Source organism: Macadamia integrifolia, chromosome 5 (genome assembly GCF_013358625.1).
Source record: "Macadamia integrifolia cultivar HAES 741 chromosome 5, SCU_Mint_v3, whole genome shotgun sequence".
In the NCBI taxonomy this organism is placed as follows: domain Eukaryota; kingdom Viridiplantae; phylum Streptophyta; class Magnoliopsida; order Proteales; family Proteaceae; genus Macadamia; species Macadamia integrifolia.
The window spans coordinates 21,270,319-21,279,924 of record NC_056561.1 but is presented as its reverse complement, the minus strand read 5'-3'; positions in this window follow the sequence as shown (position 1 = coordinate 21,279,924).

The following is a 9,606-nucleotide window of genomic DNA, read 5'->3' as shown; positions in this document are numbered from 1 at the left end:
CTATACAAATGGATAGTGCCTGGAAACACGATTTCGATAATATATGACACGATAAAATTTGACCAGTAGATCTCCCGCGATTATCCCTAGAAAATCATGCTTTCTCGTACATATGTTACGCACACGGATAGTCCCACTGGAAACCTGGAAAAGTCCCCTACCTATCACAAACACCCTAAAATTCATCCCATACCTACCTAGATAACCCAAAAACACTCCCGGACCTGAAACCCTGGAAATCCCCATGCGGGAGAGAAGGGGTCCAATTTTGGCTTTTTATATACTAAGGAATCCGGCCAAGATTACCATATAGATGAATAGTGCTCAGAAATACGATTTTGACGATATATGATATGCCAAAATTAGATTGATGGATCTCCCATAATCGTTACCATAAAAACCCATAATCAGGCGTGTGTTGGCACATGCTTGCTGCCTTTGGCTGCAGCGCATGCTCTCTGCCATGGGCAGTGACGCATGGCTGCTGCCAATGGGCTATAGCACATGTACACAACCCAGCCATGCTAAGCCCCCCTTTAGCACATGGACACAGCCCAGCCATGCCAAGTCCCCTACAACATATGCACATAGCCTAGCCATGCCAAGCCCCCTGAGCACATGCACACAGCCCAGCTATGCCAAGCCCCCAGCAGCACATGCACACAGCCAGCCCTTACCCTTGGCCTACTGGCCTGTGCCCCACGGGCATAGGTCTGCAGCCTTACCAACACAACCACAACCGCCCCCTTTGTGCTTGCTGGTCTACGGCCCCATGGGCACAGGCTTGCACCCCCCGCGGGCCTACACCAGCCAGCTAGTAGGCCAACCTGCACATCTGTGTGCACTGGCTGCTGCCCATGCTTGCACACGCTGTTGCCCATGCCCAGACCCCTTGGCCATTACTCGTGCACCATCCATCGCACTCCCATGATGTTGTCTGCATTACTTACCTGAACTGACCATACCTCGTGCACTTCGGCCGGTTTCCGTGCGTCACCTTCAAAGGTCTGGATTGGTATTCCCCTAACCCGATGGGTGAAGAAATCCCCCCTTCACCCACTCAAAGCCAAAAAACCCTTTTTTTTGCTAGTATCTCTCTCTCCCAAACAACACCCCTCTTTACCTAATGGACAAAAGCCCTCCCCACCCATTTTGCCTTTAAACCCCTCTTTTACCCATAAGACGAAAGCCCTATCCCCACCTTAAGCAAAACCTCACCCTTTCGTCCATTGGATAAAGAGGCACCCCCTCTCCCATTGGCCAGAAAAAACTATAAATACCCCCTCCTTTAGATTTCAGAGACCAGAATCCCACCTCACTCTTTCGTAGTGAAATTTTCCTCCTCTCCCCTTTTGATTTTCTTCTGATCTTTAGAGCGATCTTCTTCAAGATCTGAAATCTCATTCGGATCTTTGAAGTGTTCTTCAGATCTTGAAGATCTTTAATCCAAGTTCTTAGTTAGATCTAGTTTTTTGTCAAAAACATTATGTTCTTGAGCCCCCTCCCTTGAGTGTTCTTGAGATAGAAATCCCCCCGTTTAAGGTTTTTTGGGTCTACACAGAGATCTTTCTCAAGATCTGAATTTCTGTTTAGATCTTCAAAGTGTTCTTCAGGACTTTAGAGTTCTTTAGTCCATTTTTAGGTCAGCCCGTTTCTTTCCAGAAATATCCATTCCTATCGGAAGCCCTGTCAAATGCCCTTGGAATCTTTTTAGAAATAGCCATTCTCAGGGGAAGCTCTATCAAATTACCACCTCAGCCAAGCCCTCCCTTAGCCTATCCCCAGCAGAAGCTTTTCCAGAGTGCCACCTCAGCCTAACCCTCCCTAGCCTATCCCCAGCGAAAGCTCTGTTAGAGTGCCACCTCATCCCAAGCCCAGAAATAGCATTCCTAGCAGAAGCTCTATCCGAATCCAAATCAGGAATTAGCCTTCCCTAGCCGAAGCTCTGTCCGAATCCAAATCCAAAAATTTCCTTCCCTAGCCGACGCTTTGTCTGAATCTAAACACGGAAATAGCCTTCCTTAGCCGAAGCACTGTCCGAATCCAAATCTGAAAATAGCCTTCCCTAGCCGAAGCTCTATCTAAACCCAAATCCAAAAGCAACCATTCCTAGCCGAAACTTTGTCCAAATACCATCACAATCAGCATCTCTCAAGTTGGAGGTCAGGACCTTCTTCCCCTGAGTCGGGAGAATCTGAAAGACAGTCCGAGCCGATACTAATCAGGGGCTCACCCCTCTTCACATGAAACAGGGGTTAAGTTCATGTACAATTTCTCAACCAACTTATCATAATGTAGACTTTATATAGACCTTGTTTTAGTGTATATAATAGCTTGAATTCAATTAATGTATATATGTATGATAACTTAGCCATGCATGTAGAATAGTAATAATTGTGGAAAATGTTCGTTCTCAAGCATCTGGTAGGAAGATTGGTTGAACCGGGTAGATTGGGTGCCTAACACCTTCCCAATTCTGTAACCTAACACTTAACCTAAATCTCTGGTCCAAACCAAATTTTGGGCCCTTTTCTCAGGAATCGAGCCCACCCCTAGGTTCTAGGCCCATAACCCTAGGTGGTGACTCCAAATCCCATTTGTATGATCTCGATCCTCATATTGGACCATCATCAAACCACCACCTTAAATGATGAATTTTACACTCTTACAAAATAGGCCTCCACGTATCTCCAAGCGACGATACGGCGGTATGGGGCCAGCAAGCAAAGCACACACGACACGAACCCCTCCCCTCACATGAAAGAGACAAAGAGAGGATAGAGGTCGGGATACAAGTCCTTTTCCCCCTAAGGGAAGAGAGACATCTCAGTCCATCTCCGGCTGCTACCCTCACAGAACTATGAGGCCTTTCTCGAGGAGGAGATAGTCTATTTTCCTTTTGGTCCCAGGGGGCCACTGGTATGTTTGCTCTCTTGAGCATTCTTTCCATATTTCAAATTCTTCTTTTTCTTTTTTTGTTTGATTGATGTTTTCTCACTAGAGGGCACGACATGTGGACGCCCTCCTACTCGGTCACGAATAGGTGCTGCTACCCCATCTCAGATTGAGTCTTCTATCATTGTGAGGGGACCTCTTCGGATGGCTATCAGTCCCTTTAGTGGTTTCCCGGGCTAGTCTTATCCTAATGCAACCTGTCCGGGTATTCCTTAGCTCTTGGAGCATAGAGTGGACAGAGACACCTCCCTTTGGCTTCCTATCCCATGTGACTGTGTGAGTATCAAAACATCTCTTTTTTTATTGGTTGTTGATTCCTTTTGACTGACATGCTCTTTCTCAGGTGTCTCCGGAGATCTATGCTGAGCTCAGGAAGATGCATCAGAGTTAATCTGAGGTCGTGGTCGATAAGGTATTCTCCTACTCTTATTCTCCATCCTTTTTCTTTATTTCTTCTTTTCTTGATCATTCCATATGTTCCCTCAAGAGAGGGAGAACGATGCCCTTAGGAGATAGGTCAGCTCCTATAGATCGGAGAATGCATGCCTGCTAAGGCAGATTAAGGATCTTACACGAAGGTTAGAGAGTTCGAGATTGACATCTACCAGCCTTCCCACTTTCCACGAGCATAATTCAGATGAGGAGCATAGTTCTGGTGAGGATCTTGACTTCTAGGGATTTACTTCTGCATTTTTGTAAACACAAACATATGCATATTTTCTCCCCATGTTGTTTATTATTACTTTCTCTTTTTTTTTTTAGCATCTTATGAATGGAAACCTATCTTTGGCACAAAGAAAATCTCTTTTTGGTTTGGAATGTTTTTTTTTTTTGGCATAATCAATTCCACAACTCAAGTCTTCATTAGAATAATCAGGATAACACGAAAATCCAAATATTCCTTTATTCTACTACCAAGTGAATCACATGAAAATAACCCTTTCTACCATAGACAGGATAGGTAGGTAACAAGGTGGGGAGACAGTTCTTGGGGTGGGTAAAAGTTTACTAACTCTTCTAGGTCCACTGCCTCAGGCCCATATTGTCGGCTGATGTAAGTGGGTAAGTAAAAAGACGTATGAGTCAATCTCATCAACCTAATACAATTGTATCCAGGGGTCTTCATCACAAAATTTTCTTGTGGCTTCCCTAGGCATCTCCATGCAATGTCCTTTGTAGTTCTTCCTTATAGGTACTACTCCCAATCAACAATGAGTTTGAATTTCGAGACTTCCCTCTTGTCCTAGTAGCAATGGGTTCCGAGTTGACCTCCATTTAATGGCCTGATCAGCTTCAGCTTATTAAGTAGCCAGAATTAAAAAATGGTGAGACTTCCATGATAATGATCAAGTCGAAATCTATAGCTATGGCTCATGTCATTAAGTCCTTTAAATGTCTCTGTAAGGACTGTAGGAATGATATCTCCTCTTTTCTTCAATTGCTTTACCACCTCTATTAGAACCAGTGTTGCACCACATCTAGGAGTTCAGAGAATATAGCGAGCTATTATGCACAAAAGGTAAGCATCCTGTGATCTTTGTGAATGGATTCCCCCTAGTGGTAGTTATTGCATGAAGATCCTGGCCACCTTCAGAATGTCAATCTTTCTATATCTGATGAATTGCTTTATTTCCTACCCTTCCCATCCGAAAAAGTCCTGAATCTCCTTTGAATGGTCTTTCTTCAAAGATGGTTGAATCAACTTACCCTTGGGTGGAGATAACATATAAACTCAGAATTCTTTGAGAGTGGGACAAGTCTCTACCAAACCGAAATACATGAAGATCGGCATCCCAGTGCTGAGGCACTTGTCAGAGCAGATTGTGATGTAATTTGATGCACCAAATCTGGCTGAGCATTAACATACTTGTAGCTTCTAGCAGACCTGATACCACTATGCTCATGTCCAAGGTCCAATTTCTCAATGTCCCATCTAAAGAGTCCATGACTTTTCCTGAAACTATCATAAACAAAGAAGAGATGTGATGATTTTTCAAAGTAACGTTCATTAGTTATTGACACAACCAAATCTTTACCCCTATTGCATCAAGTTCTTTTTTTTTTTTTATCAAGGATGGGGAATAAACTAGCCTTGATAAATTGGTGTCGAGTGGTGATTTTTAGGGGATAGAATCCTGGATAAGAATTTGAAGGACCATATGTGAATGACAGATACCTAATGACCTTACATGCCAAATGGCTATTCTTAGGGGACACAAATTATGATAATCTTTTTAGATACCTTGCTTATTAATCTAGGAACCAATTTATTGTTTTAAGATGGTTGAGACCGCACTTGCACATGTCAAGTTGCCTACGTATCCCTTAAGAGGAATCAAGTTTGACGTTGTTGACACCTAATTTTATCACCCTCCTCCAGTTATGATGACATACAATCTTGGATGTGACCTTTCGCTTCTGATCAACAGTGATGACAACTAACTGAGGTAATTATTCCCAGAAGCATTCCATACTCACCCAAAATCCCCAGAAAACCCGTGTGAGAGAAAATAAAGGTCCAATTATGACATTTCATATGCGAAAGAATCGGGTCAAAGTGACCACATAGATGCATAGTACTCAGAATTATAATTCCAACGATATATGGTACATCAAAATCGGACCATTGGATCTTTCGCAATCACTCCCGAAAATTATACCTTGAGTGCCCAAACCCTGCCCATGCGAGTACCCATGCCTTGCCTTGAGTGCCCAAACTCCGCCCATGTGAGCACCCATACCTTGCCTTGAGTGCATCAACCCTGCCCATGCGAGCACCCATGTCTTGCCTTGAGTGCCGAAACCCTGCCCATGCGAGCACCCATGCCTTGCCTTGAGTGCCCAAGCCCCACCCATACAAGCTCCCATGCTGTGCCTTGCACCCCTACCCGGCTAAGCCCCATGTGTACCCAGCCAAGCCCCACATGTACCTGGCTAAGCCCCATGTGTATCTGACCAAGCCCTGCGTGCACTTGACCAAGCCCCGTGTATACCCAACCAAGCCCCACGTGTACCCGACCAAGCCCCGTGCATACCCAACCAAGCCCTGCACATGCCCGACCAAGCCCCACGCATACCTGGTCGAGTTTCAGCACCTATACCGAAGTTTATGCACCCATGTTGGAGCCTTAGCACCTATGCTGGAGCTCTAACACCTCTATTAGAATTCTCACACCCCTGTCAGCAATCAGAATCCCTCTTTCGATGATCGATTTGGAGAAGGAATTCCCTCTTCACCTGCTTGTGTACCCTACCCTGCCTTGCTAGCGTACCCTACATCGTAGCCTCCCATTGGTCCAAAAAGGAATCATTTTACATGATTGATCTACAAAAATTATCTTTTACGCCATTGGTTATAGAAAATTACCCTCCACCCCATTAGTCCAAAATTTCTTACTTTCACTCCATTGGTTTAGAAAAATTACTTTTTACTACAATTGGTTAAGGAATTTTCTCTCTCCTCCCTATTGGTCTAAAAATTCTATAAATACCCCCTCCCTTTGATTTTACACACCAACACAAATCACAACAACCCAAGTCTTTTAGTAAGGAACCTATAGTAGAGAAGCTCTGCCCTCTCCGCTTCCCTCCCCTTTTGAGTTTTTCTAAGTCTTCAGAGAGATCTTTATAAAATCTGAAGTGTTCTTCAAATCTTCGTAAGATCGAAAGTGTTCTTTGAATCTTCATAAGATCCGAAGTGTTCTTAGAATCTTTATAAGATCTGAAGTGTTCTTTGGGCCTTCAGGACTCTTCAATCCTTTGCATTCTTTGAGTAAGATTTTTAGGAAAAGTTTCCTCCTAGCCCTCCCATAGCCTATCCCTAGCGGAAGCTCTGCCGGAGTACCATCTTAGCCTTGCCCTCCCATAGCCTATCCCCAACGGTAGCTCTGTCGGATTACCACCTTAGCCTAGCCCTCCCATAGCTTATCCTTAGCGGAAGCTCTGCTGGAGTACATCTCAACCTAGCCCTCCCATAGCCTATCCCTAGTGGAAGCTCTATCAGAGTTCCATCTTAGCCTAGCCCTCCCATAGCCTATCCCCAGTGGAAGCTCTGTCAGAGTGCCACCTCAGCCTAGCCCTCCCATCGCCTATCCCTAGTGGAATCTCTGCTAGAGTGCCATCTCAGCCAAAATCCAAAAGTAATTGTTCCTAGCCAGAACTCTATCCGAATATCATCACAATCAGCATCTCTCGAGAAAGGAAGTTGGAGGTCAAGATCATCCTCCCCTGAGCTGGGAGAATCCACAAGAGAGTTCGTACCAGCGTCAACCAAGGGTTCCACCCCTCTTGACCAGAAATAGGGGTCACGCTCAGGTATAATTTCTTAAAGAATTAGCACAATATAGACTTTATATTGACCTTGTTATGGTGTATATAGTTATTTAAATCCAGTCAATGTATATGTGTGATAACTTAGCCATGCATTGGAATAGGAATAATTATGGAAAATGTTCATTCTTAAGCATCTAGTAGGAAGATCGATTGAACTGGGTAGATTGGGTACCTAACACCTTCCCAATTCTGTAACCTAACACTTACCCTAAATCTCTATACCAGACCAACTTTCAGGCTCTTTTTTTAGGAATTGGGCCCACCCCTTGTCCTAAGCCCATAATCCTAGGTGGCAACTCCAAACCCTTTTGCATGATCCCGATTCCCATATTGGACCATCATCAAATCCCTATCTTAAATGACAAACTTTAAACTCTTACGAAATAGGCCTTCATATATCTTCGAACGGCAACAATGTAGTGCGGGACCTGTAGGGTAAGCACACATGACACACCCCTCCCTCATGAAAGAGAAAGAGAGGAGAGAGGATGGAATCAATGCAAGTCATTTCCCCCCCCCAAAAGGGGAAGAGAGATCTCATTTTCGGCTGCTACCCTCACAGTGGCGACTCCACTGGGGATAATGTCAAGCTTCCGACACTAGATGCTACCATCAAATGTAAGAACATTTTCCACCACATCTGTTTGAAAATAGGTTTGGCTAACCCCATGTTTGTATTTGTACTCGTTAACCGTATCATGCATCGTGCTCGAATAAATCATTTGGCAAGGGACTCCCCCACATGCCCGCACCCTCGAGGAGGTCAGTGTATGCCATAGAGAGTACTCTGAGAGAAAATGATACCTGCTTCCTATACAAGGGTGTGGGGTATTGTTAAACAGCAAGGATGTCCATAATTGTGCAAGCACCGTCGGGGAGGTCTGTGCACTTTATGACATTTAGATCAGATAATGATAATCTCGCATTACACTTTTGTACACAATCACTCACGGTTCCACCACTTGGCCAGTTACTTAACCTCGTGTGTAGTCACTAGTAATGGGCAAGAAAAGTCACCCCCTTGATCTCGTACCCATGGGTATATCAAAAGGCTCACATACCTTGCGTATATAGATCCTATCAAGGAAGCCTTGTCGGTCCTATTGCATCTACTGCATGCTCTCACCATGTAGGAAATAGATGGAGAATGCTAAGAACGCCATTCCTATGATATATTCTAGTCATAAAGAAATGCTCTCATAGGTGGGTTTCGGATAAAATGTGTCCCTCCTTAGAAAAGAAATATGGATGATTTGGTATACGCGATCTGGGCTGATTTCTGTCAAAGTCTCATGAAATGCCGAATTATCTAAAAGACCCAAGGAAACTAGGATGAAGGCCACCTAGTGGGATAATATTAAGGAAAGCATGACTTTATTGGCAAATAATGTATTAATATGAGTATTCTGGTCAAGCCATTTGTGTGTACCTCCCACTTATGGCATTGAGTGGTTTAGTGGCATCAACCCCTATCCAGTCCCTATCATTAAGTGGACTAACTTTAGATGGATCATTGGTTGTTAATCTAGTGAATGTATGAACAAGGGATTAGGAATTCAAGATTCCTAAAATAAACCATTTTCGATTCAGGCACAATTCCACACCTTAAATATTCTCTGTGGTCCATTTAGACACGTCAGGGTAACTGGTTGACTCGATTAAGTCCAGTGTCACCTCCATTATCTCTCTGAGATTGTCTAGCACTAAGTGATGATGATCCAGTTCATATGGATCCCCACGACCTTGAATCACCTGGGCAAGCTTGGGTCCACCCCATAGAGACTTTGCAGATAGAAATGGTCGAGGTCAAGAGAGGAATAGCTCAGATAATGCATGCACTCCAAAACCCTCCCAGGGTTAAACCAGCACAAGTTATAGGAGAGTTGGATCAGAACGGACCAACGGTTCATCGTGGGAATTTTTCCTAAGTTGATTCAGGAGAACTAGAGCAAGTTAGGCCAACCGGTTAGAGAGGAGCTTCACCTACCCATTTGAATGGTCAATGAGGGGCCTATTCTAGGGTCCCTCTACCCAAGGTAGTGATTGAAGATGAGGAAGAGGAGTTCACCACACATGTCCGAATGGAGCCTCCAGAGATGGAGAAAGAAAGGAAAATCAGAGAGAAATTAGAGAAGGTGGAGAATCTGATTCGAATGGGAAAAGGCTTCGAAAGTCAAATAGTGGATTCTGATGAAATGAGTTTCTTTTCTGAGGTAAGGATTCTCGAGAAGTTCAAATGGTAGACTAACAGATTCGACGGGTCAGGAGACCCTAAGGCTCATCTCAAGTCTTCCTTAGCATCGCCAATTTATGGCAACT